This window comes from Triturus cristatus, chromosome 9 (genome assembly GCF_964204655.1).
Source record: "Triturus cristatus chromosome 9, aTriCri1.1, whole genome shotgun sequence".
Lineage (NCBI taxonomy): Eukaryota > Metazoa > Chordata > Amphibia > Caudata > Salamandridae > Triturus > Triturus cristatus.
Genome location: NC_140592.1, coordinates 1,035,061,713 through 1,035,089,000, shown reverse-complemented (window position 1 = coordinate 1,035,089,000; position 27,288 = coordinate 1,035,061,713). Strand labels below are relative to the sequence as shown.

General features: G+C 44.8%; 2 protein-coding genes across 3 annotated transcripts in view; one reads left to right on the top strand and one right to left on the bottom strand.

Moving 5' to 3' along the window:
• DLGAP5 (DLG associated protein 5) overlaps positions 1-8,890 on the bottom strand; it is a 351,164-nt gene extending 342,274 nt beyond the window's left edge. Inside the window, exon 1 of one of the 2 annotated variants that reach the window (XM_085626824.1) lies at positions 8,735-8,890. The gene's annotated coding sequence lies outside the window, so the exon portion shown is untranslated. The remainder of the gene's footprint in view (positions 1-8,734) is intronic. The other variant, XM_085626826.1, reaches the window with a different exon arrangement.
• Positions 8,874-27,288, top strand: part of FBXO34 (F-box protein 34) — a 149,444-nt gene continuing 131,029 nt past the window's right edge. Inside the window, exon 1 of the mRNA XM_085626827.1 lies at positions 8,874-9,135. The gene's annotated coding sequence lies outside the window, so the exon portion shown is untranslated. The remainder of the gene's footprint in view (positions 9,136-27,288) is intronic.

Below are 27,288 nucleotides of genomic sequence, written 5' to 3'. Positions count from 1 at the left end.
GGTGCTTAGTGAAATCACTGATATTCCCGGTTGTAGAGAGGTTAAAAAAACTGTCAGAGCGGGTGGATGCCTTTGAACAGACTGTCCTTGACAACTTTTTCTCGGTAAAATCCTTGATCAAATTGCACTCGAAAATTAGAGAGGATGGGCAATCTTCTCACTTTTCAACTGGGCCCCCTGCAAGTAGTCCGGGTCTAACATTAGTTACAGTGGGGAAGACACAGGTTGTAACCGGGGAAAGCACGTTGTGTAAACCCACTCTGCATCCGGGGGGGGAGGTACTAGGGTCCCCACCTATGGTTAATAAAACACAGCCCAAAACCATTGGTAACCTGAAAAAATCCACCAAATCTGTTATGAAGACCACAGATCCTTCAAAATTGGGTGCAGTAGCTTTGGCCAAGAATAACAATACTTCCTGCAGCGCTCTTGTTGGAGGGTCCTGTCCAGTACCCTCAACCTCTTCTGCCATTTTAGTATCGAAAGTGCAGGAAAGAGGGAAGAAGGGGACTATAACTGCACCACATGTTAACCTTCCCCCTGGCTGTCAACCATTTGTGGTGGTCCTCATTGGGGTCCCCCCATTAAATCCAGGCAGTCAAGAGTCGTATGCTGAGCTAAAAAATAAAACAGTGTTTTGGCTCAGAGAAAATAGACCTCTACCTGGCGATGTTGATGGTCGGGTTATTCATGTGAGACGGGTTGGTTGGGTCGGTAACAGGCCAAAGAACCAAAAGGGAGATTGCATCCTAGTTAATTTTAGGGACCCGAGAGTAGCTAGGCTTATCTGTAGCCAGGAGTCTGACCGTGCACTTTCTGTCATTAGTACTTGTGATCTTGGCTACTTTTATCGGCCCTTACCATCGTACTGGCCTGGTAAACAGACTAACTGGGAGGGTAGGGGCTCTTGGTACCCCCGCTATGATACTCTCGACTCCAGTCTCATGTCTCGGAACGTCGGCCCTCGCCCATATTTATTGTGGCAGGGTTGCTGACGGGATGATTATGGAGCGGCCAACCCGGGTCCTCTGTTAGCCGCTGAGGCTACATGCAGTGACTTAAGCGTTTCAGTATGCTTCGAGCCCCTTTGTGTTAGTGATCCTTCCTCACTTCCCTCTTTGGCCCCTTTGCATAGCTGCCAGAATGGGGATGCTCCTATTGGATCCAGCAGTGTTGCAAATGGAATTGAGTCGGCAACAATTGATGTTGGAAGCAACCTCATCTCCTCTAGGCCGACCCATGACTCCCTCCTATCTCATGTAGTGCAAGCCCCCAGCATTGCGAACCTTAAGGTTCTCAGCTGGAATGTGGCGGGCATAAGCCGTAATCTGGAGCTGCCTGATTGGAACTCTTTTATTGAGTCCTTTGACATTTGTGCATTCCAGGAGACTTGGTCTGTAGAACCTCGGCACAAAGTGGGCTTTATGACCTTGTGTGTTGCCGCAAGCACATCCACCACGGTAAGGGGGCGGCCGTTGGGTGGGCTACTCATCTGGGTGAGACTTTCTTTGGGTTTGCGCGTGAGGCAGCTCAAGACTAATTCCCCCGACTTAATGAGACTGTCTGTGAGGGGCTCTTGTAGTGGCAGTCCTCTGGAGATCTTTAACATCTATACCAGAAGCTTAAAAGGAGGTTTACCATCCCCGACCTTAGTGGCCTTGGAGGACGGGCTCAGGGAGTGCAACTCGAATTCATACATTCTAGTTATGGGGGATCTTAACTGCACGTACGAGCCACTTGCAGGGGACGATATCCTGGATACCCTAGGTGAGGACACCCGAAGAGGTATTCCGCCCCTCGATATAAGTCCAATCAAGAGATGGTCTCAATGTGCATTACAATTGAATGCACTCACACTGGAGTTTGGCCTAAGGGCGACCAATGGGAGATCCATCTCTGATCAGAACGGGGCACATACTTATAATAGGGTTGGACATACATCTAGGATAGATTACATCCTCTTGGATTTCTGTCTCTGGTCTCATTTGGTAGACATGGAGGTCGTTGCATCTACGGATAGCGACCACAACCCACTTTCTTTGAGCCTAACCCCCTTATGGTGTAAAAACATCAGTCGTGAAACCCCTCCTGTCATAAGGTTGACCGGAGAAGTCTGCCCTTCGAATTGCGGGAGGCGGTTACAATGGGACAAGTTTGTCCTTGATGAGGAGAAGGTCACGGGCATAAGGGTAATCATGTCAAACATCTTACCAAGGTTATCAGCTGTTACATTAAATGCTGTTGAGGTTTCCTCCCTATTTAGTAGCACCATCAGATCAATAGGGGATCTTTTTGTTATCCCCACTCGAGTGGACGGCGATCGGAGGGCGTCTTGCCCCAATGGTAACCCTGGCTGGTACTTCGCCCCCTGTCGGAAAGCGAAGCGGGAATTAATTATGGCAGTGAAGAAAGGGGACGGAGGGTTAGTGGCGGCCGCGCAGAAGAAGTACAAGTCAGCACAACAGGTCGCAAAGAGAGACTGGGAGGACAAGTTCTGGAGCGACCTGAAATCCGCAAGTGCAGAGAAAAATCCTAGGGGTTTTTGGAACGTAATTAGAGCCAAACACAGGCCCATAGATTCACGCATTACTTGTAACATCTCTGAGGAGTCCTGGTTTGAGCACTTTTCTTCTCTCTACACTGTGAACATGGAGGATGAACTAGACCCTTTTGTCCCACCCATTTTTGGTTGTCATGACCCAGGGGCGGATGTCCTCTTCACAGCTAGGGAGGTTGAACACTCTATTAAATCCCTTGTCCCGTTGAAAGCTGCAGGGCCGGATGGTTTGCCTGGGGACCTGTTCCGCCTTGATTCGGGAGAGTGGGGGGTTCTTATTGCTTCCTTGCTTAATGCATCTAGGCTAGGAGCTTCATTCCCAGAGTCATGGATGGGTGCAGAGGTCGTCCCGATCTTTAAGAAAGGGTCCCGGGATGATCCAACTAACTATCGCCCCATAAGCTTGATAGACTCATCCTAAAAAGTGGCAGGGAAACTAATTCTGAGTAGGGTTCTTCAATGGGTAGAAGAGAATAAAATATTGTCTGACTTCCAAGCAGGCGTCAGGGCTGGCACCGGGACCATCGAACAGTCATTTCGACTGTTGATGCTTTACTGGAAGGTGGTAGTGATAGGCAAAGGCAGTCTGTAACTGGCATTTATTGACCTGCGGACTGCCTTTGACCTAGTACCCCGGGAGCGCCTGTGGCGGGTCTTGGCAAAACTAGGCATGCCTCCGTACCTACTGTGTCTAATAATAAAACTCTATGAGAACAACTTCGCGCAGGTGAGGTGGGGAACCCAGGGACAAAGGACTGCTCGTATTAAAGTTAGCAGAGGTGTGCGTCAGGGGTGCGTCCTCGCTCCCACCCTCTTCTCACTTTATATAAATGGGGTAGTGGACCATCTCCTTAAAATCCCAGCTGATACACCATCCTTGGCAGGGAGGAAGATCCCAACCCTACTATTGGCTGATGATATCCTGCTAATTTCCAAGACCTCGGCTGGCTTACAGAATCTCTTGGATGGCTTTGATCAATTCTGCGAGCTAACAGGGTTAAAGATCAACACTGGCAAAACCAAGTTCCTTGTTTTGAACCCCCCAAAAAAACTTGGACGGCCTCCAGTGCTTAACATGGCTCCTTTGGAAAGGGTCAAGGAATTTGATTATTTGGGCATACGCCTCCTTGATAATATGAAGTGGGACAGTCACCTCTACAAAATGACCTTAAGCCATAAAAGGGTGGTGGGAGCTCTTCTGAAGGAGCAGAAGGCATCCTCTATGAAACCTATCGCCCCGGTGCTCGACATTTATGCTGCTAGAGGCGTTAGTGCGGCGCTCTATGGAGCGGAGCTATGGGGCGCTCATAATATGAGCCAGTTGGTGTGCTCAGAGAATAACTTTCTGAGGGGCTTGATGTCCCTTCCTAAGAGCACTCCCACTCTTCCCCTTCTGTTGGACATGGGGTGTCGTTCCATCCAGGACCAGGCCAGGCTGCGTCCTCTCTTGCTGTGGGCTCGCCTGTGGAGGGTTCCGGAACTGGCCAGTTATGCCGAGGGGCTAAATGAGATTTTAGGCTTGTCTGGATGGGCAAAAATAAGGTGGCTAAGGGACGTGAAAAGCTTGCTGACAGATCTTGGTCTTGAGGGGGCTTGGCACTCTCGGTCTGCCCCCCCAAAGCAGTCTTGAAGAACTTATACTAGTCTTGGGTAACAAGTAAAAGAAATACCGATCTTAACCTGTGCCATGCCTCCAGGGATTTTTTGCTTGTAAAGGATGTGGCAGTTCGAGAACTTTACTTGGACCTTATTACAATCTCCAGGGATAGAGCCCTGTTTTTCAAGTTCAGAATTGGTGTGTTGCCGGTGAGAATATTGACCGCCCGGTGGAAACCTCCGGCCCAAACCACACCCTATTATCCTTTCTGCCCGTTGAAGACAGAGTCGATTCCCCATTTTTTGTTTGTATGCCCTGCCTACAAAGCGCCCCGCGCTAGGTGGCTAAAGCCACTGTGCAGGGAGTTGGGTACTCGACTATGCAGCGTTGCCCTGCGAATTTTGAGCTCAGATACCCGGCTGCTGTATGTTTGTGGCTTAGCCAAATACTTAAGCTGGGCATGGCTTATCAGGGCAAAAAGGCTTTTACTAATTGCTTAATAATGGTCCCTTGATTCAACCTTTTTTAGTTACTTATTGTTTATGTTTTTATAGGTCTTAATTAACTTTGTTGTGTTTTTATTGCTGTAATGCTTTTTAAGATAGTTTTTTATCGAAATAAAGCTACTTTGATTGATTGATTGAGAAAACTAGTTGTGAAGTAAAAGAGGCTAAGTCAAAAGACACAGTCCAAATTAACAAAGATGGCTAACATAGATAGTAGCAAAAATAGATGTACATTCATGAAGAGATGGTGTAAAATGTGTTGTTGTTGTACAGGATTATAAATGCTTCTATGGAGCATACTTGCTCTTTTGATTTCTTTTAAGGTTACTATAGATACACTAGAAGGACACACTGAAAACATTACTAACATAAAGAAGATTCAAAAGGTAGTTCCGAATAGAATAGATAATAATTATTTACATAAAGATAGGTCTATTAATGATTTTTCAAATAATGTGTTTTCAAAGTTATTGTACGAATATGTAAAGACTATGGACATAAGGGACTGCTACGTATGCATGCAGTTACCTGCATCTGTGTCAGAGGGAGTGACTTATCATCACCTTCCAGCAACGTATGGAATAGCATGTAGTGTGATAGCTAGCTTATTTTATGAGGCAGGTAAATTAGAATATTATTTTTCAGATGTAGATAACATTTTTGCGCAAGTGCCTGCTAATAACAAACTAAACAAAGTAAGACCTGCTAAGGTATTAGGTGAATTTTTCTTAGAAACTAAGCAGCTAACATTAGAGTATATATTTAAAAATAATTTGACTTGCAGTTTGAAGAAAGAAGAAAAGACATTCCTAGACATGGTCGAGGAAAGGAGATTGAAAATGCAAAGAAAGGCATCTGAAGGAAAAGGGGAGAAAACAGTCTGGGATGTAGAAATGGAAAAACATATGAAGGGAGAGTCTATCCCAACTTTGGCTTTAGATTGGCCTCAGAAAGGGAAACTGTGTATAAGAAGGAATCAAAGGTGTATGACAATTATTTTCTAGGGAATAGTGAGGGCCATGATACATACCGAATCATGGGTGGATGGGGATTTAAAGGTGGAAGAGATCCAGTTTTCCCTGGACTTTAGTTTACCTGTGGGAACAAGGCATATTATCGTTTGCCAGACCATTGGTATGGCACATGTTACGTAGGCCTGGTTTTTCCAAAAATCTTTCACATGGACAGAGGTAAAGATGGTGTACATAGTTTAGGTAATCATTTAGAACGTAGTAAAAGAGAATCTTGGGCAGAAATTGTAGATGACATATTTGGAGCATTGATACCAGCAGTGGGAATATCTCTGAATGCGAACAATATTAGAAGATTATCAACAGTAGTGGATCGCTTGTCAACAAGCACCGCTGGAGGATTGTTATTGGTTAATACTAAAATGGTTGCCTTGCGTGCTATGGTAATGCAAAATCGACTTGCCCTTGATATATTATTGGCAAAAGAGGGTGGAGTCTGTGGAATGCTGAAAGTTCAACATTGTTGCACTTACATTCCAGATGAAAGCAAAGATCTGAAAGTTTACATTACAAATATTACTGAATTGCATGACGAAATAGTACCACTGGAGGTTGAAGGTGTTTGGGAAAAGATTGGGAAGAAAATAGCTGCTATTAAAAACTTCTTAGTAAAAATAGGTAGTACATTTATAGGTAAGATATTATTTCCATTAACATGTGTAATTTTCGTGTTATTAATATTAAGATTAGGTTGCATGTGTTGTAAAAACAAGAAAACAAAGAATAAAATAAAAAGAGAAAAACTAAAAAGAAAAGAAAAGGATCCAGATAGAGATTTAGAAGAGATAACTTTAGAAGAATGGAAAGAAAGTATGTATAAAAAGGCAAAAAGAGATGAAGAGGAAACTGAATTATGAATAAGAGCAAGAATGCATTTCGATTATCCGTAAAAGGGTGAATAAATTAGTGTTGTTGTGGTGATAAAATCACCAAAAGGGGGATTGCTGGAGCGGGTTCTATTTTAAAAATGTTGTATACCCTCTCCATTTTGCATGTTTCTATTAATAAGAATAATTAACTAATCGTAATTGTATTAATTGGATTGCTGTGGAATTTAATCAACTTTACTAATAAGAATACACGTGGGAATTGCATTTGCATGGCCTAACTAATACGTAAACTAAATTATGTATGCATATTGATCATAGATAATTAGAATTTTGCATGAATATATGTTGCTTTTGTGATGTATTTGTGATTGTGCTTTATTAATGTGAATATAATCCGCATTAAGTGTTGCTTCTGCTAGATAAATACACACACATATGGGTATTAGTAAGGGGATAACATTTTATTAGTCCTTTCCATGCATTAATTACGTTTTTGTGTTTCTTTGCTTAAGTTGACCATTTTGAGTGGCCACAAAATGGCTGACATCCCTATTTGACGCGTTGACTCCATTGTGAAAGTCTCTGGGTGAAGTGCGCATGCGTCACCATCAGCAGCAGGGGCCTTCCAGTGACCCTAACTCGACTGTGCCTACCAAGGACGTTCTGGGCTACAAGCCAGCTGCCCTGAAAGAACAATAAAAAGATACACGAGACCAGGAAAATTATGAACTACATCTAAAGAAACATTTTGCGTATGGGAAAGCTGTTGAACCATTTTAACCGACCAATCAGAAGCATTCAAAAATATTACTCGTTACTTTTGGAATGTAATTTTACTATAAAATATCATAGAATAGAGAGGTTAGAGGCGAGACCCTTCAGAAGATTTTCGATTTCCTGGCGTTATGCTGATGGAGAGGACGGTGACACTGCAGGACAGCTGTTTCCTAAGACTCTCTCAGTATGAACTGATGACCAAGATTTTGACTTAGAGGACGACTTTTAGCCAGAATAGTTAAATATGATGGTTTACTGCTTGATTAAACAAATGATTTGATTTTCAATTATTTAGATAAAGATTTAAGATTTATTACAAGAACTGTGTTGGGTCGTTATTATGAAAAGTGTATTTATGTAAATAAATTATAGATTTAGTTATCACTTCAACCAGCGGCTAGCTGATTCATGGCCTATCCATGGGAGGAGTACTAAAAGGTGAAGCTTAGGCCTTAATAAATAGAGAAAGGTAGGGAAATCTATTGTTCATTAGGGAAAAGTGGGTACTTCCTTTCATTTCAGCGAATGGAACAATCACCTCCTTGGAAACAGGTTAATAGAGGATGAATGTTGGTGTTATGGGCCCCACCAGCGAATGTAGTGATGAGTGTGTCTGTGTGATCTATGATCTGTGACGAAGGGAGGGATTTTGTATTCCGCGCTGCATCACTAGCCTCACTATGTTTCTAACATGTTATAATGCGGACGTTAGGTGAGAATTGGTGAGAATTACATGTTTATTAATGTTCTAACAATTAAGTCTGTACATAGGATATGCCTAAGCTTACTATATTACTATAATGGTTGCTCTAACATGATATCCTTGCAACACATCCGATGATAACTTTTATGTCTATTATATGTTTTACATGCGACCCTACGGTTGTCCTACACAACAATGTCAATAACGAAAACAGTGCGCGATTAACCTGATCCTTTTTGTTTTCCATTGATTTAATGACGTATTTATTATTTATTCATTTGTTATTATCATTTTCAATCACATCTGTAACTGTATTTCAACTAATGCCATTTTGTAATTTTCTGTTTGTACATCTATGTTCCTGTTTTTCTTCAAAAGTCAATAAAAATTATCTGAAAAACAAAAAAGAAGCTGCCTAAGAGGTTCCATGGATACTTAAAGGAATATTTCCCATACTTAGTATATTCAACAAATAATACAAAGCCACAAAATGTATTACAAAGTATACTAAAACAGCAGTGGAAATACAAAGAAAGCAAAAAAAGATGAGATGTCATGTTTTCTTTTCGTACCTTTTGTTTGAAATTAAAAAAAAAATGTTAATGGCACCAAGGCAGGGCATATTGGCGTTGCCAGTGCTTGCTGTACTTTTAAATGTTTTACCTCTCGCCCTCACCTTCCAATCTGGTGTTGACGGTTGAGAACTATGGAACTAACAAAATCAAAAGAATACCTGCTCAGCCTTCCCTTGCGTGTCGTTTGGGTGATGGGAAAAGGAAGTTTTCAAGGGGTGTGCTTTTACACCTTGTGATTAACAGACTATTAAAAGCCCACGCTCCTCCCCAAAAGGTTTTCTTCGGGAACTCGGAAGTGCCCGATAGCAGGCCATAGCAGAGAGGCGCATGCGCGCAGCCGCCCGGGCACGTCACGGAGACGATTGCGGATTAAAATTTGGTTTCGGTTGGGAGCGGCGGGATTATTTTCAGTGGCGGAAGCAGCTTTACGTGACGTTACGGGAGTGGTTTGTTTGAGCAGCTGGAGTAGCGAGACGGGCCTCCTAGCCAGGCGCCCCACGCCAAGGCGGAGCCGGGGGAGGTGGGCCTGCTCGGGGCCCCATCTCTGACCAGTGCAGAGGTATGTATGTTGGTGTGGGCTTTTTAGGGGTGCAGACGCGCAAAGGCTGATCTCTCCTCCGCTACCATGGCATGGGAGGTGGGAGCTCTTGCTGCAGTCCCCACCCTCTCCACTGCAGAGGGTGACAGATTTGGAAGGGCAGTCCCGAGCAAAGCAGGTCGCGATGTTCGTGTCTCGCAATTCCGGGGAGCTGTTTTGCTAATTAAAGCCTTCTCGTTCTTTGGTGGTGTCCAGTTCCAACTCGTGGAGGCCGCAGGCGACTCTTTACTGTGGTTTACATGCTGGTTGTTCGTATTTTTTCCTACTGTTGGGGCAACAACTGTCTTGTAAATTGAGGCGCTTGTTACATACCTGATGATGATGATGTAGCTCCTAATAGCTTCACGCACTGCCTTTGCCCGTGGTGACGTGTGCGTTTGCATCTAAAAGCAAATGTAAAGATAGCTCTGCCAGTAAAGCATCTGTCGCTGAGATCTGCGTGCCACCCAGTGAGCACACAGGCCACGTTCAAATCTTAGCAGAGCTCGCTAAGCCGCGTTTCAGGTTGACCAAATGAGTTCCATTGGTTTTGTTTAAAAAAAGTAACACCTGTTAGATAGTAAAGTACTAAACGGAAAGTCTGTTGCGTAAGAATTGCATTTTCTGTGTTTTGCATAGCTTCCAGTTTTCTTATGTGATGATTTGAATGAAGCTGTGTCGAAAGTAGAATAGTTCTATCCATGTAGTAATAGAAACATCAAAAATTACCTTTATGTTTGGTGTTATGGTCTAGAAAAACGTCTTAGAACAGCTTAAAATCTAAAATATACTGGGCCACAGTTATGCCATGGGATTGCTCCATCTCGGGTCTCGAGACCCAAAAGGTCCCTAGCACATTCGGAATAAATACTTGTGGTATCTGGTTCTCAGTGTAATGCGTCTTTCCTGCCTCTCTGCCTTGCTGCTGAGCCAGAGTGGATGTGCTGTGGAATGCTGGTGCATGTGAGGTAATTGAATGTTGGGGATGCCAAGGGAGCTGCTCCTGGTGCTCTACTTCTATCTTCAATACCTTCTATGAACTATATCAATAAACCATATTCATCATTGATCTACACCTCGGCTATTGGACTTTTTTACCCTTATTACAACCTAGTCAAGTTTAAGAGACAATCCCATCCCATTGCATGTATTACTGTAATCAGTCTCCGATTCTACCAACTGAACCAGAGGTACGGGAAGTGGCAGGTCAGTGAGATCCAGATGCAGTCTATGGCTCTGTCAAAGGCACACTGCTAGATGTCGGGCCAGATCCAGTCTTGTTCACTGCACAATCTGCCTGTCTGACTTGGCTTTACCATGTGCACGAGTAGTGATACTGGATGGCAGTGCGACCCTTCAGTCGTGTGCCAGCAACCGAAGAGACAGCTACCTACACCAATAATGGGTCTTAGAGAATGGGCCTTTATTAACTATTACAGGCAAGTGCTTTCAGCATGTGGTAGCTAACATCTCCTGTGACTGGTGCAGAAAACGTGGGGGTGGGGCACAGTCTCCAACACCACTAGACTGAAATTTACAAAGAACACACTGTTGGTTAATCTCACCTGATTTGTGTAACAAATGTAATATCTTGTGTGTGGGCTTTTTCAGGAGTCCCAGGGCGGGAGGTGTAGGGGTGTGTGACTCAGCTCAGATTTTGACAACGTTGCTTAGCCTTACTAAAGATCTAAAAACAGAGCGCCAAGTACAACGCTGTAGACCATGACCCCCAGGCCTCAGAAGTTGAGTAGTGCAAAACTTAGGCGGTGTGGGGTTAGACTCTAGATTTCATAAGAATCGAATAACAATAAATCACTGACCATGCACTACTTTAGTTTATGAAAAAGTTTTGTAATACTACTTTGCACACAACTTAAAATACTATACCATAATCTACAGAGGGCATTTAAAGTTGGTACTGGTGGATACAAAAAATACCTATGGTAATTTTGAGACCGGGTTTAGGCGTAAAGTGTATTGGGTTATTAAAGAGTCTATTGGTAGAAAGCAGCTTGCTGTGCGTTGTTGCTCACAGAATAGCGTTTGAATGCTGCCACCTACCCCATTTTGTTTGATGTAGAATGCCACAATACCTGGATGTCCGTGCTGTCATGTAGGCATGCAGTGCCTGCCAACATAGCGGATTTGTGGTGAACGTGCATAGTGCATGTCCTACCATGCAGGGATGTTAGTCATTGCCTCAGTTGAGATTGTGCTTCAAAAAGTGCCGAGCTAGCAACTTTGGGTAAGTCCAAGCAATACCAGCCCAGAAGAGGTCGCTAAGTGGCAGTGGGGATCTCTTTCCTGGGGATGCTGCAGTTGAGTACTTCCTTGGGTCCAGTCTTGAACCCTAGCCAACACCTCCGCCCCCCCCCCCCCCACACACACCTAAAAAAAGCAAGCTGTTCACCCCTGATTGGAGTGGTGAACACTTCTCAGAGGTTGGTGATCTTATTTTGATACTTGCAACTGTTCGCTTATCTTGAGGACAGTTGGATCTTAGTGCGTTGAATGCTTCTTGGTGCTGTATGATACAGAGGAATGCCTTTCTCTACGGATTTTGCGACAGCCTCGGGTGTCTATGTAGCTGCTTCTGTGGTGGAGACACGTCCGGACCTCACCCTTAGCACAAGAATGCAGGTCTTACTCCTTGTAGCAAGAACGCTGATCTATCTCACTTGGTCTTCTACGCAGCCTGTGTCATTTAGAGCAGCTCCTTCCTTGTGCAAGGGAACCTCCAGTGCCCCCTCTTAGCAGTAGGGCAGCTCTCTGACTAAAAGTGGGGTCCATGCAGCCCCTCCTGGAAAACTGATCAGTTCTCCCCAGGTTATAAGTACTAGTCCAGAGGATGCAAGATAGGAGGAGGCGGGGCAGTGATTCCACAGGACGAAAGTCCAGGAAAGGACATGGAGAAATTCTCTAGCTTCAAAGGGGCCTGCTTTCTCTTCTCCTTAATACTCTTCAGTCTGATCCATTACAAAGATCCTTGGAATATGCAAGAAGAGTCCTGCAATTCACCCTCGAAAGCCTGGGCCCTTCCTACGCTCCAACCTAGATCCCACTTGGAGTTTAAGGCATTTGTAAAAGAAAACCCAGCACTTAGGATATCACAAAAGTCTAACATGCCTTTAATGCAAAAATATTCTGCAACCATTCAAAATATGGAAGCCAGTTGGTGTTTTAACGGACCAGAGCTTCGCCCATAATCAGTTGGAGCATGTAATTCTAAAATCCATTTATCATGATTACATTTATAATTTTCTTTCTCCATATAATTGAATGGAAGTGGGGACATGAAACTTCTAGATAGTTGCTAATAAACAGGTGCCAAGATCATCTTAGAAGAATGCGAGAAGACCGTGGGAAACTGATGCAGCCGACACTTGCACTGATTGTACTATTTTCTAAAGTCCTTGCTTTGTTGTGCATACTTCAGAAGAAGGCTATGCTTCACTAGAATGGTTCAGTAGAAATGTGCAGTATACACCATGAACTAACAAAATGAGAATTAATTTAAAATGTGTGTAAAGATGCTTAGGCTCTTAGTGGTCCTCAAACACGTATGAAAACAAAATCACATTTTATTAATAAAAATACAACTGCACATGTTAAGGCATCATGGACATTTACACTGACTTAGTAAACACATATGCATTTAAGGCACATATGTTGGTGAATTCACTTTTCCACATACGAAATAGAAGGCACTGTGATCATACTTGCATGTACACACTCCAGGCATATTTTCCACACACGTAAACAAACTCATGCATGCAACATCAGTGCTTTCTATAGATTGGCGAAGAACCCGGTTTTAGGGGAGAAATTGCAAAAAGGTGGGAGATGCTGACAGGCCATCTCCCGATCAGTTAAGAGGTAAACCGGCATGTCCTGCTACTGGAGTTCTTTTCTCTGCCATCACTGGCGTCCAAAGGATGATGTGCTTGGCTCAGCTCTGGGACTCACACTGTCACTGTCTGGGGACCCCCCCCTCCCCCATGTCTCCCAAGTCCTGCAAGGGACTTCTCCTTTCCAATAGCTTGCACTAATGTGGTACGTGTTGACTTAACACAAGGTGTGTGTGATTCTTGGCACAGCTGATGATGCTACTACTTTTTTTCTTATTTGGTGTGGCATGAGAGCATCTGTTCAAAACTGATTGTAGAAGAAGCTTGACAAAAGTGCAGTTTCTCAAGTCTTGTAATTTGAACAAGGCCTAAGATAAATATGTGCTTGCCACACAGATGTTTCTTTCGATGCATTCAAAATAAGACTGGGTTTTCAGTAATTATACCACAATAAGTGGTTCAGTGGATATTTTAAGTAAATATTGACATCTCCTTGTCACATCAGTTTTCGTGAATTAGTGGTCATTCCGTATCAAATAATGTATCCTGCTACTCATGTTTTTAAGTTAACTTTTAGTTTTAATATACAAGGTTTCAAAGCAAAACATAAGTTCTAGATAAGAAATAACGAGTATTGTGCAAACATACTATTAGGAAACAGTAGGTGTTGCCTGCTGATGGGTGCGGCAACCCAGTCTGCTACTCAAGGCAGGTGGTTGGTTAACATTGCAATCACCAGATTCAGAGTAAGACCTACATGTTTGATAGGATAACTAATAAGGGGAGAATGGGTCAGAAAGGTCTGCCAGTTTTGGGTAAGGCAGCCTTGAGGCCGAATGTTATGACTGAAGAACATTTGTTTTAGAGCAGTCAGGCTAGAGTGATCAGAAAAGGACAGAACCAGACAGTCATGAAACATCCGATTCAAGTGTTGCGGCAATTAACGGTTAGAATACATGGAATAGGAAATCTAATTGGAGTGGGCCCTTTTATTAATCAGATGTAGCACAAATATTAATCGGGCTACTAAGAATGTAATACAATATTAATGATCTCTTCCTAAGCGCTAGCAGTCTGGACCTGGTCTTCCCTCGTATAACAGACTCCGATGAGATCAGAGTTGATCATTTGGTCTATAGATCACTCTCTAGTGGGAGGCGATTATCATTCACATCAGCCATTCTTCATATGTCGGTGAATGAGCAGACTTCCACTTTTCTGAGATGACGTTGAGGCAAGTGTCCCAGAATACTCAAAACTTCTTGTACAAGAGCAATTTCTGCAGAGAAATGACCTGTAGCATGCAGTTTAAAATTTTTGGGGAAAAACTTGACTGAAGCTGCCCGTGAGACACCTGTATTCCAGAATCAAAAGAGTTGTTGAGCTCCATATTTGTTTTATGACTGTGTGATAGCTATGCATACTGCAGTCGCTGGCATGGAAGGGTTGGATGTTATCTGCCCTGTTGTGGATGCCTCCATTTGCCAGGATTCCAAATACGTGAAATTTATGCTGACTGACTCCTGGCTGAATTGTTGTAGGCAACCTGAACACCCCCTTGCACTTGAAAAATACACCACCACAGGCTGGCAAAGTTATTCCAGTTTGAGCCAAATTAATATTGTATCAAGTTGTTTAGTAACTGTATATACAAGGTATGAATATCTCACACATTAAAACACAAAACGATGAAGCACACATGGGTCTAGTTACCGTGTTTTGGTCCTTAAACGTTGAGGGGCATATACAACATCATTATGGGTCTTGATATAAGGGTTGGGTGCGAAGCAACCTGGAGTCGTGTGGTGCCACTTAATCCCAAGTTGTAATGGATATCCTATAAAGTCCCCGGGAAACTTGTAGGGTCACTGGTAGAGAGCTCTGTTTGCATGTTTGAAAATGGAGTCCTCTGTGGAAAGTGAGTCCTTGCGTTTTGAATCGGTGCATGTTTAAATACCTCAAATTTTTTTTTTTTGGATTAATCGACAGTGACCTTCTACCAGTATCTCACTGGAGACCTGCATGGCTTTTTTTTTTTTTTTTGGATTAATCGACAGTGACCTTCTACCAGTATCTCACTGGAGACCTGCATGGCTTTTTGTAAGCTATCTATTACAACTTTGAATTAAGTGGTACCATACAACTCCAGGTTGCGTCGTACCCAGTCCTGATGAAGACCCATAATGATGTTAGTAAGCACCACAACTTTTGAGGGTCGAAACGTTTACTAATGCAAAGTTTGGCACACAATGGAGAAGCTGTATCCCACTGCCCTTGAGAACCTAGACTTGCAAACTTGTTTATTCTGGACCGGTTCACAAAAACTGATTGTGAAGTAAAATGTTGTTCTTGTTTGTACGTAATTGTCACCTTTTTTTCACTTGATGCACTGCACGAGCACATTAGCTTTGCACTTACGAAGCAGCCTACATGAACATTATTTTGTTGTAATTTTAATTTAAAACTATTTGAATATACCAAAAGATGGTAACTAAACCCATGTGTGCTTTTTTAGTTTTTTTTAGAGTTTTTATTAACATTTCGCTTGGCGTTACATTGACAGTATATTTCACATGGTGTACAGTCATAGATGGAATATTGTACATAGATTAATTCTATCGTTTTCCATATTGGAGACTTATAAGCCCAAACCAGTGTGTCCAAGTGATCCCTCAAAGTGCGATCAATAAACATCATATAGTACAGTGTGCTCATTCACTAATATCCGACTCGGACTCATCAAATGATGGGGGGGGGGGCTCACATACATTGCCCCGATAAGTGTTCCAGCCTCACCAAACCATTGTCCATTTTTTGGGGCACCCTCGGTGAACATACAGACTTTATCGCCATCATCGCCATGTCCATATCTTTGCACCATTGATTAAGAGTAGGGCTAAGTCTGGACCCCAACGTTGTGCGATGTTTCGTTTTGCTACTGTCATACCTAGAGTTACCCAGTCCTGAGCAACTTTGTTAAAATCTGTGGGTTCCCAGATATTGAGGAGACAGCACCTCGGGTCTGGAAGAATCGTGACACTCGTGACCTGGGAGAGCTGACGCATCACCGCCATCCAGTAGCGCGCTATTTCTGGGTATAGCCACATAGTGTGGTAAAATGTACTTGTTTCTCCACATTGCTCAAGACAAAGCGGCGTATCTATACAGTGTATTTTATGTAATAGTGTCCTGGTATAGTACGTGCGGTGTAGGATTTTTAATTGCACTAATCTAAGCCTTGATGGTATCGCAGCCACTCTAGGGGACGCAAGTGCCTCCTGCCAATCAGCCTTTTAGTTCCCATTTGTCCTTCAGTGCTGTCGTGGGGTCTGAGCGGTTATTTACTATTTTCCGATAGATCTGAGAAATTGCCTTTTTGTGTAGATGGTCTGTTAAAAGCCTATCTTCTAGCGGGGAGGATTCTTTGGGTCGTGTTCCTGGTGGTAGCAAGGACTGAAGTGCGTGTATCCGACCTGCATGTAACAAAATTTCTGTCTGCGCTAATCCATAAGTGGCCTGTAAATGGGCAAATGTGACCACTCGCCCCCCCGCCACAAATCTCCGACTTTCGATATCCTTATCAAATCCCAGCTGTGAAAGCCTTTGGTGTTGCGCAGCACCCCCAGTCTCTTTGTATCCCATAAAGGCATTGCTTGTGTGACCACCCCTTCCCAGCCCAATGCCCTTTGCACCTCAAACCATATGTTTATCGCGTGTGCCGTTGGGCCTGTGAGGTTGTCGTCTTTTTGTTGTAGAGTGCCCCCATGATCCCTGACCGGGCCTAAGAGGTGTCTATCCATTCGAAATGCTGGATCCTCTTGGGGGGGATATGAAGCCATTGGTTAATAGCCACCAACTGGAAAGCCCAATAGAATATTCTTATATCTGGAAGAACAATCCCGATGTCGTACCAGCTTCTGGTGAGTTTGTGCATAGCTATACGGGGAGTTTTCCTGTCCCAGAGCAATGTCGTCACTTCTACATTTATCGCCGTGAAGTATGTAGAGGGGACAGGGAACGGCGTATTCTGCAGCGCATAGAGAAACCTGGGAAGTGCCATCATTTTGAAGGGTATTCCCAGACGTGGGACCCGTGCTCACTACGCCACTGGAGTCAAGCTATCCTGGCTGATGACGGCTGATAGCTAGAAACCGGTCCTAGGATGCTTGATTCCGGTCCAGGGAAGACATGGCTTGGCAGTTCAGGCTGGACTGTTCCCATGAGGCACAGGGTCAAGACTGATTTGCATATGGCCATGTCTAAACTGGGGTGGTGTAGTGGGCAAAAGAACGATGGATTTAACCCAGATCTCTTGACTGGGGGAGAATGTATGCATTGTCAGTATTCCGTCCATCATTTGTTTGTTGTAACTCATTTTGAAGAGGGCAGCCCTTACCAGTAGTGTCAATGGTAGTGTGTGCCAATGCTTGACGTCTCTTTTGAATCTCGTCAAGGGCTGTGTCAAGTTTTTTGCAGTGAATTGTGCATGGTCATGTGTTACGAATATCCCAAGGTATTTAAAGCCATCAGTTGCTATCTGAAGTGCACAACCTCGTGGAAGCCGTGTAGGGTATAAAGAAGTGACTTTTCCCAATTGATGGTTTATCCTGATACTCTCCCATAGGCCGCACATGTATCTAAGAGGCAATTAATGGTGCGTGTTGGGGACGTTAAGTATAATATCGTCCGCATAGAGCGATATACGGTCTTCCCAGTCAAGTGCCTATCGCAACCCACATATCATCGGGCCCTGCCTAATCCATGCTGCCAGAGGTTCAAGTACTATTTCGAATAGGAGTGGCGATAACGGACAGCCCTGCCGTGTCCCTCTACCCAGTGGCAATTCAGTCGATATATGGCCGTTTACTACTACCTGCGCTATTCGCAGAGTATATAATAGTTTGATCCACGCACAGAATTTTGGCCCGAATCCCAGATGTTCAAGGACTGCGAAAAGGAAGGGCCATTCCACTAAGTCGAATGCCATTCGTGCATCCAGCGAAAGTATAGCTGCGTCTTCTGCTATGGTCGAACTACGCTCCATCCCACCATGCAGCCTTCTTAGATTAAGTGCTGTATTACGGTTGGGCATAAATCCGATGGATCACCGCAGATAAGTGTGGTTGCAGTCTGGTTGCTAGCGTCTTGGCAAGTATTTCTGCCTTCGCGTTGAGTAGGGAGATTGGACTGTAGGATGTACACTCGTTTGCCAGGTTTATGTATTGCAACTATGGTGGCGAAGCGCTGGTCCCTAGGCAGGATCCCTTTGTCCAAGCTATCTGTGTAGATGGCCAGTAGATGTGGCACAAGTTGGGGAGCTGCTTGTTTATAGAATTCGACCGGAATCCCGTTGGGTCCTAACGCCTTCCCTGTGTGCAACGCTCTAATTGGCTGTGTAAGTTCCTCCGGTGTGATATCCTCATCCAGAGCTGTTGCTGCATCTGGAGCTAAGGTAGGCATGCGTATGTCGTGGAGAAATGCGAGGTTTACTTCCCTAGTTGCAGTGGCAATTGGTGTGTATACTGTCTTGTAATGTGTCGCCAGCGCTTCATTGATTTGCTGCGGTGCAGTTACTAAACGTCCGTCATTTAATCTAATCTGAGTTACCCAATTATTCGCCCTTTCCTTCTTTTCTAACCTGGCCAGCAGTCGACCTGCTTTATCTCCATGTTCGTAGATAGTGTGTTATGTTTTGGTAAGCTTACTAGTGGCCTCCTCACGTGTGTAAACTTTATACTCCTGTCGTGCCAGGTGTAGTTTGTGTGTCGTCTCTTCAGTAGTGTCCGCCACATGTGCCGCCTCTGCCAAAGATACTTCCAGTTCTAGCTTATCTATGTGATTTTGTCATTCCCTCTTCTGTCCCACAGTTAAGGAGATGGTGTGCCCACGAAGTACTGTCTTGTATGCCTCCCATAAGGTCGTTGGAGAGGTGACTGAGTATTGATTTTCCTCAAAATAGCACTTTGTCGCCTTAAAGAGGTCTTTGCTTATTTTACGATTTTTGAGATACCCTGGGCGAATTGGAAACAATCTTTGGTTTTGTGGGGTAAATGGTGCATATGCAATGAGCACTGGGGAGTGGTCCGATTTCCCCTGGATAGATGCCTGGGTATCTGGTCCTCCATACATCTAAGAATCCAAGCGCGTCCACAAATTGTATTAATCTGTGGTTGGCCCCACTTGTGTCTCTAGGGGGCTGTCGATCTACGGATGCATTCATGGTGGCATTAAAGTCACCCCCCATAATCAGTTCTCCATAGGGAAGTGTGAGTAGGAATTTCCCCAGCTCTGAAAAGGCAGTCTGGTGTAGTGTCGACCGTATATATATTGACACGATGTTGTAAAGTTTACCGTCCCATTAACATGTTATTGCCACAAATCTTCCCTGATCATCCTAGTGTGACCCGGTTACAATCAAAGGGAAACGTCTGTTTATTAGGATTCCTACCCCTCTGGAACCGGAGGTGAAATCGGAGTGGACTATCATTTTGAAGCCCCACCGGTCCAGGGCCTTAACAGTCGTTCCCTGCAGGTGAGACTCTTGGAAGAGTGACACCGCAGGATTTTTCTTTCTAAGGTAGTGCAATACCAAACCTCGTTTAATTTTGTCCCCCAACCCATTCACATTCCACGAGATCACTTTCAATGGAGGGGCGTGTCTGTGGGAGGTCTGTTTGCAGGACAGTGTCACTGTCTTCCAGGTACGTGTCCGTCATAATTATTTACGGTTAGTCTGTCTTGGACTGCTTGGAACTTGTCTCCTACGTTGTCACCTGTTCTGATCCTTGCTGTAACACCACTCATAAAAGTTTTAATCCTAAGTAAAAAACTCAATTAACTGAACCCAACCCTCCACCCCCCTCCCTGCATAGCGGATTTAGAACTACCCGCCTCCCCAAGTCAGCAGAGTGCTTTAGTCCAATAACTGTGTACTTGCGTAAGGGGGGAGAGTCACTCTGTGTCCCCCGCACAGCGCCAATTGTGTCCTCGTAGTCTGGGGTGTACGATCTGCACCTTACTTCCTTCCGATCTGGGGTGTAGTTTTCGTGCAACTCCTCATATGGCCTCTACAATGTTTGCCTGCCAGTCTGTAGGATCCTAGACCCTTCTATCGAACGGACTGTCCGTCTGTAGGCCGTTGTTGTCTCGGCATGACGCAAAATTGTTCCCAAGCGTGGCAGTAGTGACCTGGTAGTACCTCGTGGCTCAGAGAATGCCATCCCGAATGTCATTCTACGTCACTACCATCCCCTGCGCCAGTGTTGGCTCCTGTCGAAATCCCTGTCTCCTTGGGTTGAGCAGTTTGTGAGAGTTGCTGTCTTTGTCTTGCCCCTTGTCTGGTGTTTCCCTTGGCTAGTCTCCATCCTTCCAGCCAGTCGTGTGCCTCTTCCGGCGATGTGAAGAACCAGCTCTTACCTTCTGCTTTGACTCTTAGCTTTGCCGGGAAGAGCATTGCATATTTGAGTTCTCTGTTACGCAGCTCTCGTTTGACATCCAGAAAATTCCGTCGCTACTTAGTGATTGCCGCTGTGTAATCCGGGTATAATGTCACATCACTGTTATCTATCCGCAAGGGGGGTGCGACTGGGGCCGCCTGCAGGATCGCATCTCGGTCTCTGAAGTTGAATATTGTGCCAGAATAGGTTGCGGCGGCTCCAGGCTTAGGTCGCCCGCCCGATACTCGGTGGGCTCTTTATACCGAAAATAATTTGAGTCCACGAGGTTGTAGCTGTGTTTGGACCAGTTCTTCCACGAAGAGATCTAGTGCTGGCCCCTAGACACTTTCCGGTACTCCCACCAAGCGAGCGCCCTTCCTGATTGTCAAGTTTCTCCGTCATCTGCTTGGTCGCAAGCTCTAGGTGACGTACTTGCCGTTGCAGGGTCGCCGTGTCCATCGATGGGGCCGCCGTGGTGGTTTTAACCTTCGTCATTCTTGTGTTCATTTTGGAAACATCCGCTCTGAGCAGCGTTATGTCGCAAGATATAGTGCCAATGGAGGTTTGCATTTGATGAAGGGTGGTCATCACCTCTTGCAAGGTGATCTCTTTTTGATTCGCTGGCTGTTGGCAGAGCTAGGAGCCCCGTCTGGCGTGTCCTGTTGCTCTTTGATAAAAGCATACTTGTCTATTTGGTTACTCTGCACCAATCGCTGTCCTCTGCCACCCATGGCGCTCCAAGCCCAAGGAGGGTGTACCCTTTCCAATTGGCGCAGGGGGGGCCATGCCTGTTACTTCCTGGCTGTGTTGAACTATTAATGGGGTGATCTATCATCTGCTCCTCCTGATGGCTGGCATCCAACTTTGCTCCCAAGTCAATAAGGTGGAGCGCTGTGATCCTATGTTCTTGTATCGCTTGGGTCAAAGCTTAACTTCCCTCCTGCTGGGAGCGAGCCTGCGATGGCTGGAAGGGGTTTCATTGCTTAGTAGGCCGGGCCTGCCGTTTTGTCCTGCTCGTCAGCGAACTGTGCCTGTGGACTCGCCACCGATATTTATTTATTTTTTTTTTTTTAATTTATTTTATTTATTTTTTTTTCTCCCACCGGTGGGCTGGGTTTCTCTCTCCGTTGGTAAAGATCTAGTTTAGCCACCCATTGCCGTGTTGGCCTTTGTATGGGGCTCCCACGGTCTGTAAACTGTGCCTGCCACTTAGTTCTGAGGCAATCTGGTGCTGCCGGGGTGCCCTCACTGCACCTCTGCCCTTCAGCGTCTTTATGGCCGCACCGCTGATCAGACTATCGGGCGCCGCGGCCGTGTGGTGCTTTAACTCTGTGGCCGATATTGGTCCCCGCAAGCCCCTCTGCCAAACTTCTACGGACAGTACGTGTTTGCCTCCAAATGCAGTGCTCTGCTTAATGCGCTGCCCCAGCGCTCACCTTTCTACGGTCGCCGCTTTGTTTCGATGCATTCAGCCCCCCCTCTGGGCGCTCACGCTGTTGCCCTGTCCCTCCTCGCCTGTTCTGATCCTGCAGCCACTCGGGCTTTTATGCACGCTCCACCTCAGCGCTAGTGGTGTTCCGGGCGGCTGCAATGTCGTTCCTGTTTTTTCTGCACCTTGCGTCCACGCTCCGTCCGAGGCCCCTGCGCAATCAGGAGATCACGACCCCTCCGCGGGCGGCTACTTCGATCACTTCGAGGTCCTGGCTCCACTTGTGGGTCTAGGCCTCGGCTCCTACCCCAGGTATCCGGCAGCTCCGGTTGCGCTTTTTTTGCCAAAACTTCGTCAGTTGCCGCTTAATCCTCTACTGTGCACCCGTCATCTCTTCTCAACGGTGCAGATGCCGGATAAATGCCAGGATTATTGGGGAATGCTAGGTGGTCACCGGAGCTCTTAGGCTGCGGCCATCTTTGCCGGTCCCTAGCCACGCCCCCATGTGTGCTTTTAATGTAAGAGATTCATAGCTTGTGTATACAGTTACTAAACAACTGTGGATAGTATTTACTTGCCTCCAACAGAACAAATTGTCTTTTTATTCTAACCAATAAGCAGGTTATAAGAAATACAGGGTAATCCCATTATAGCTTAATAAATCAAGTTAGTCCAGCAGACCTTTCCAGGCTCTTACCCTAGTTCTTCTCGGGCACAGGAGGAACAGGACCACTTTTTCCCAGCACTGTCTCTTCACCTTGGTTGCGTCTGCTGCTTTCTTGGGTTCCCAGATGACATTTCCCACTGGTAGGATGCACCACTTCTTTCTCTTCTTTAACTCATTTCGTCTGTAGTTTTTCAGTGCTGGTATGCGCTCCGGAGGTTGTTTTTTAAACAAAAATTATTTTGTACTTAAACCAGTTTGTCACCTGTTTTAAGACGGAAGGACATCCTCACACAGATTTAGGTTTGTTAGTTTCTTGAAGTAAGTTGCATGTAATTACATCCCAACAGTAGCATGTTCATACCTCTTCTGCCCTAACCAGAAACCGCATTTTTAGCTGTCTGGTGGAATTCACTGCACACAAGATTCTACGTTCACTCTCTCACCGCCAGAAGCAGGCACTAAAAGAACATTATACAAGACCTGACCTGGAACGCCCTCGCTCTTATCTCTGGACCCACCCCAGCTTCGCGGTCCTTTCTCAGCCGTTACTTCTCTTCTCGACCATGTTGCTTTCCCCGCCTATGCTCACCTTGCTCGACCGTTTGTTCACCCCAACTGCACCCTTCTCTCTCAGTCATTGTGTCTCATTCACACCCTTGCCCTTAGTCTTGCTTCAACCCCATGTTAGTTCCCCATACCCTGGTTTATTTTACATTATAAAAACGTGTCAATTTGTAGTGCCACACGTGTGGTGCACATGCTTACAAAATAACATGACTGCTGCATCATAACTTATTTTTTTTATTTTCCCATGCGGCACAAAGTTGGTGTTAAAAACCATTGGTAAAGCCCATAGTTCCTAAAGGCGAGGCCTACTGGCTTTGTCAATGCTTGTGTTTTTTTGGAAGAGTCTCGAGCCATTCGGCCCCTGGTGAGAGCAGCTGTGTACTGCAGCAGAATGAACTCCCTCAAGCAATCATTGTCCTGTGAGAGGTACTGTTGGAAAGTGGTTGCTCTCACCTTTTTAGTGGTACCTTTCAGTTGCAGAACAGTTCTTGGGGATCGCAATGGCAATTCCTGAAAAGGTATCCACACCCCTAGACCACCAGGAACACTGAATGGTGAGCGGCCCCTTTACATGTTAAATTGACCACACACAGAGACAAATACAGACTTTTAGCCCCTCTGCTGTTCATGCCCAATCTGACCACCCCTAAAGTGCAGGATGTTCAGTATATGCCAGGGAATATTTGTTTAATCATTTGGGTGGTGGGCTGTCCTATCGTGGGATTGTGCCACAACACCTCTGTCGTATACCGTATTTTGCTCCCTTGTAGAGCTCTACAGTGCTTACCCTTGGGGGATGGGGGGGTGGCAGTTTGTCTCCAATCTGCCTGTCCTGGAGGGGCAGAAAGTCTACTAGACCTACAATGTTGTATTTTACTTTAATTGGGTACGGTGCTGTACCATATTTGAGATGCTTGATAGTATCTTGACACACTTGAGTAGGTCCATGTCACCATTTTTTTTGGTGCCTTTCTTTTCATTACTCAACTTTTTCACAACCTTGTCCCTCCTCTAACACTTATCAATTGTGAAGTTTTCTTTCCTCAAACTGTCTTAGTTTCTTGTGCATATACAGTAAACATTTCAACGTGACATCTAAAAAAAACTTAAACCTTCAAAAAGCATTGCCATAATACAGATCAGTGTCCAACATAGTGGTTACATACATCAATCGGCGCAGTAATTTTCATACAAACAACGTTGTCTTGTGGCTCATTACAAAAGGATTATGATGGATCCCATTCTAACCCCCTCCCGGCCTCAACTTCCTGTAACAGGGAAAGATCTTAAGAAACTAAAAAAACTTGCATGTACAGTGCGATAGAGGTATCACCTAAAATTTGGTGGTTAAGTGTTGGGGCGCGTCCCACCACCAAGCTGAATGGGAGGGGCAACAGCAAGAGGGAGGACTCAAGTCTGGAACAGGTGAAGTGCCTGTGTGTGTGTGTGTGTGTGTGTGTGTGTGTGAGTGTGAGGGGCAGAAGAACAGGGGGGAGACCCACAGACAAATATCCCACCAGAGGCTATACCCGTATGTAGTCCAAGCCCTTTCGGGAGTCCGTGATTTTCTGTCAAGCGCTGCATGGTAAGGCTTTGCCAGAGACTAGCATGCCACTGAGGCATGGAGGGGGCCGTTGGCTTTTTCCAGGCGGCTTCCAGGGCCATCTTGGCTGCCCCTAAACCAAACCACATAATGGATCTATCCCCAACTGTTTGGTGTTTAGGATAAGGGGCACGCAGCCCCAGCAGGGTAAAGTCCGGCGTTTGGGGTAAGGGTTAACCCAGGATATCTCATTTGACCTAGTATCTCATTCCAAAAGGGTTGAATCATGGTGCAACCCACCATATGTGGTGGAAATCGCCCAGAAGACTACAATCCCTCCAGCATCTATCCGATGTTATCGAATATATTTTGTGTAGCTAAGCAGGGTGCAGATACCAGACGTAAAGTATTTTATAGTGGGCGCCTCTTAAGCCTAGCAATCGGTAAAACTTCAGGATGTCCCTCCGTAATTTCAGCCATTTCTCTACAGTAATAGACTTCCCCAAGATCTGGTCCCAGAGACCTTTGTGTCTGGGAGTAGAAACATCGGCTGAAGAGGCCAGGAGAGAATACAGGAACTAGATACTGCCCCTGGAGCCCCCTTGTTTGCACACATTTCTATATTGGTAGCAAGTCTCTTGTGGCTGCCTGTCTGATCTCGGGTCGTGTTACCCAGTGTTTGGGTTGAGTGTAATGGTACAGCTCTGTAGTAGGTAGATTGAAGTTATAGCAGCAGTTGTCGAATGCAAGTATGTCCAAGCCGTGAAACAAGTTGGATATGACACCCTCCCGCCACAGATCAAAGGGGCCTGGGACTAGTGGAGGTGAGCAAGCTTTTGTTAGTGAATAGGGGTGTATGGGAAAGGAAAGGTCATCAGGCCAAGCCGGTTTTCAGCGTGGTACTAGTTGGCGTTCTTAGATAGGCGTTAGGTTGGTGATTTAGCTTTAGGTTTCTATATGGTGCCCCATATTCAGACCTTGAAAAATCCTAAAAATGTTACTAGACCTGCAGGTCTAGTGACAAATAATCTACTCCACCTAATTATAATGCGCTTGACCCATAAACTAGTTTCAAATTATGTGATCCTGGGCAAGTATTTTAATTCACTGAGGCGCCATTTTCTTCTCTATCACATATGAGCGCACCTTCAAATACGCGAGTTGAGCATGTCTGCTGCACAGAAAACTCTTGTTTGGTTTTAATGGACTAAACATTTGCTCCATATATAAAATCTAGCCCCATATAGGATACACATGACCGGTGACTTGCCTCAGTTCATTAACCTCACTGTCGTCAGTAGGAATGTTTCTCAACTCGTGTTTAAAAACTGCCACTTTCAATAAATGCATAATTAAAGCATAAAGTAGCAGCACACTGTCATTTGCAATCAGCAGATTTTACATTGAAATGCCCACAGAATTTCCCACTGACATGTGGTTTTAAAACTATATAGTGTGTACAGTGTCTGGAAATAGTTTATGCAAATATTTGTCATTTGCACATCACCAAGTAAAGTGTTTTGATTTGTTTTGCTCCTATGTAAATCTTTGATTGCTTCACACTTCGGAATTGCAAAAAAGTTATTTCACACTTCCTGATCTATTTTGAAATAATTGTACTCTTCATTTACAAGCTGTTTAAAAAAACGTTAATGTTAGAAAAAAACGGACATTTTACAACCTTTTGTTTCACTATTGTCAGTTAACTCCCTTGACAAAAAGCACTAACTATAATAAGGGAGAGAAAAGTAAATGCTATTGTCCAGGAACAGATGAGCAACAATTAGTAAAAAGACAAATTGACATTTGACCTCTGAACTTGAACAGACCGCAAATGTGTCCAGTCAAAAACAAGATTTAAAGATGCCTTTATTACTCATTCACTTTCTAAATTACCAGAACACCTGTTCCTTCCAGTTTAAGTTAACTCGCCAGCACGGATGAGTAAATGCTAAAAATAGCTCGACCTGATAAAATCTCTCGACATTGCCAGTGGATTTTTCGAGACCTACAAATTATTCTCCCCGTGATCGCCCTGTCCATGTGGAGCCAATCTTTGTCCGACTCACTCAAGGACCCCTCTGTGGTTACTCTGAGTTTTGCCGCTTTATCATAGTGGGGGAAAATCGGAAGGTGCCAGACCGCCTTCTGTTTTGGGGAGAGGCCTGATTTTTAAAGGAGGCGGGCTCTGTGATTCTGCCATATTAAGGTGGTGATCATGGAGCACAGAAAAATGAAAAACTGCCTATCGACTTCGATAGGAAGTACTCAAAAAAGATATACATTTTGTGACAGATCTGTCATTTTATAGCGTTTATATGAAATTAAATTGTGATTTTTAAAGCGCGCCACTACCCATGGGTGTCTAGGAGCTGAGACACTCAGTCAGAGGAAGGAAAAGGGAGTTAACCAAACCAGTGCGGACCGTAAACGACTCGGAGCTCCGTAGCAAGAGGCAGCACAAGTGCAATACGGTGATTACAGCGGAATCAACCTTTTAAAGCCCGTCGGAGACTCCATGAAGCGGAAACTTAGCGCACATAGGGTACAGATACAACTGATCTGACCATCTAGTATTTAGTGGTTAATTAACCACTCTATGTAGAACCTCATTGGCCCTACACATTGAAATTCGGTCCTGACGA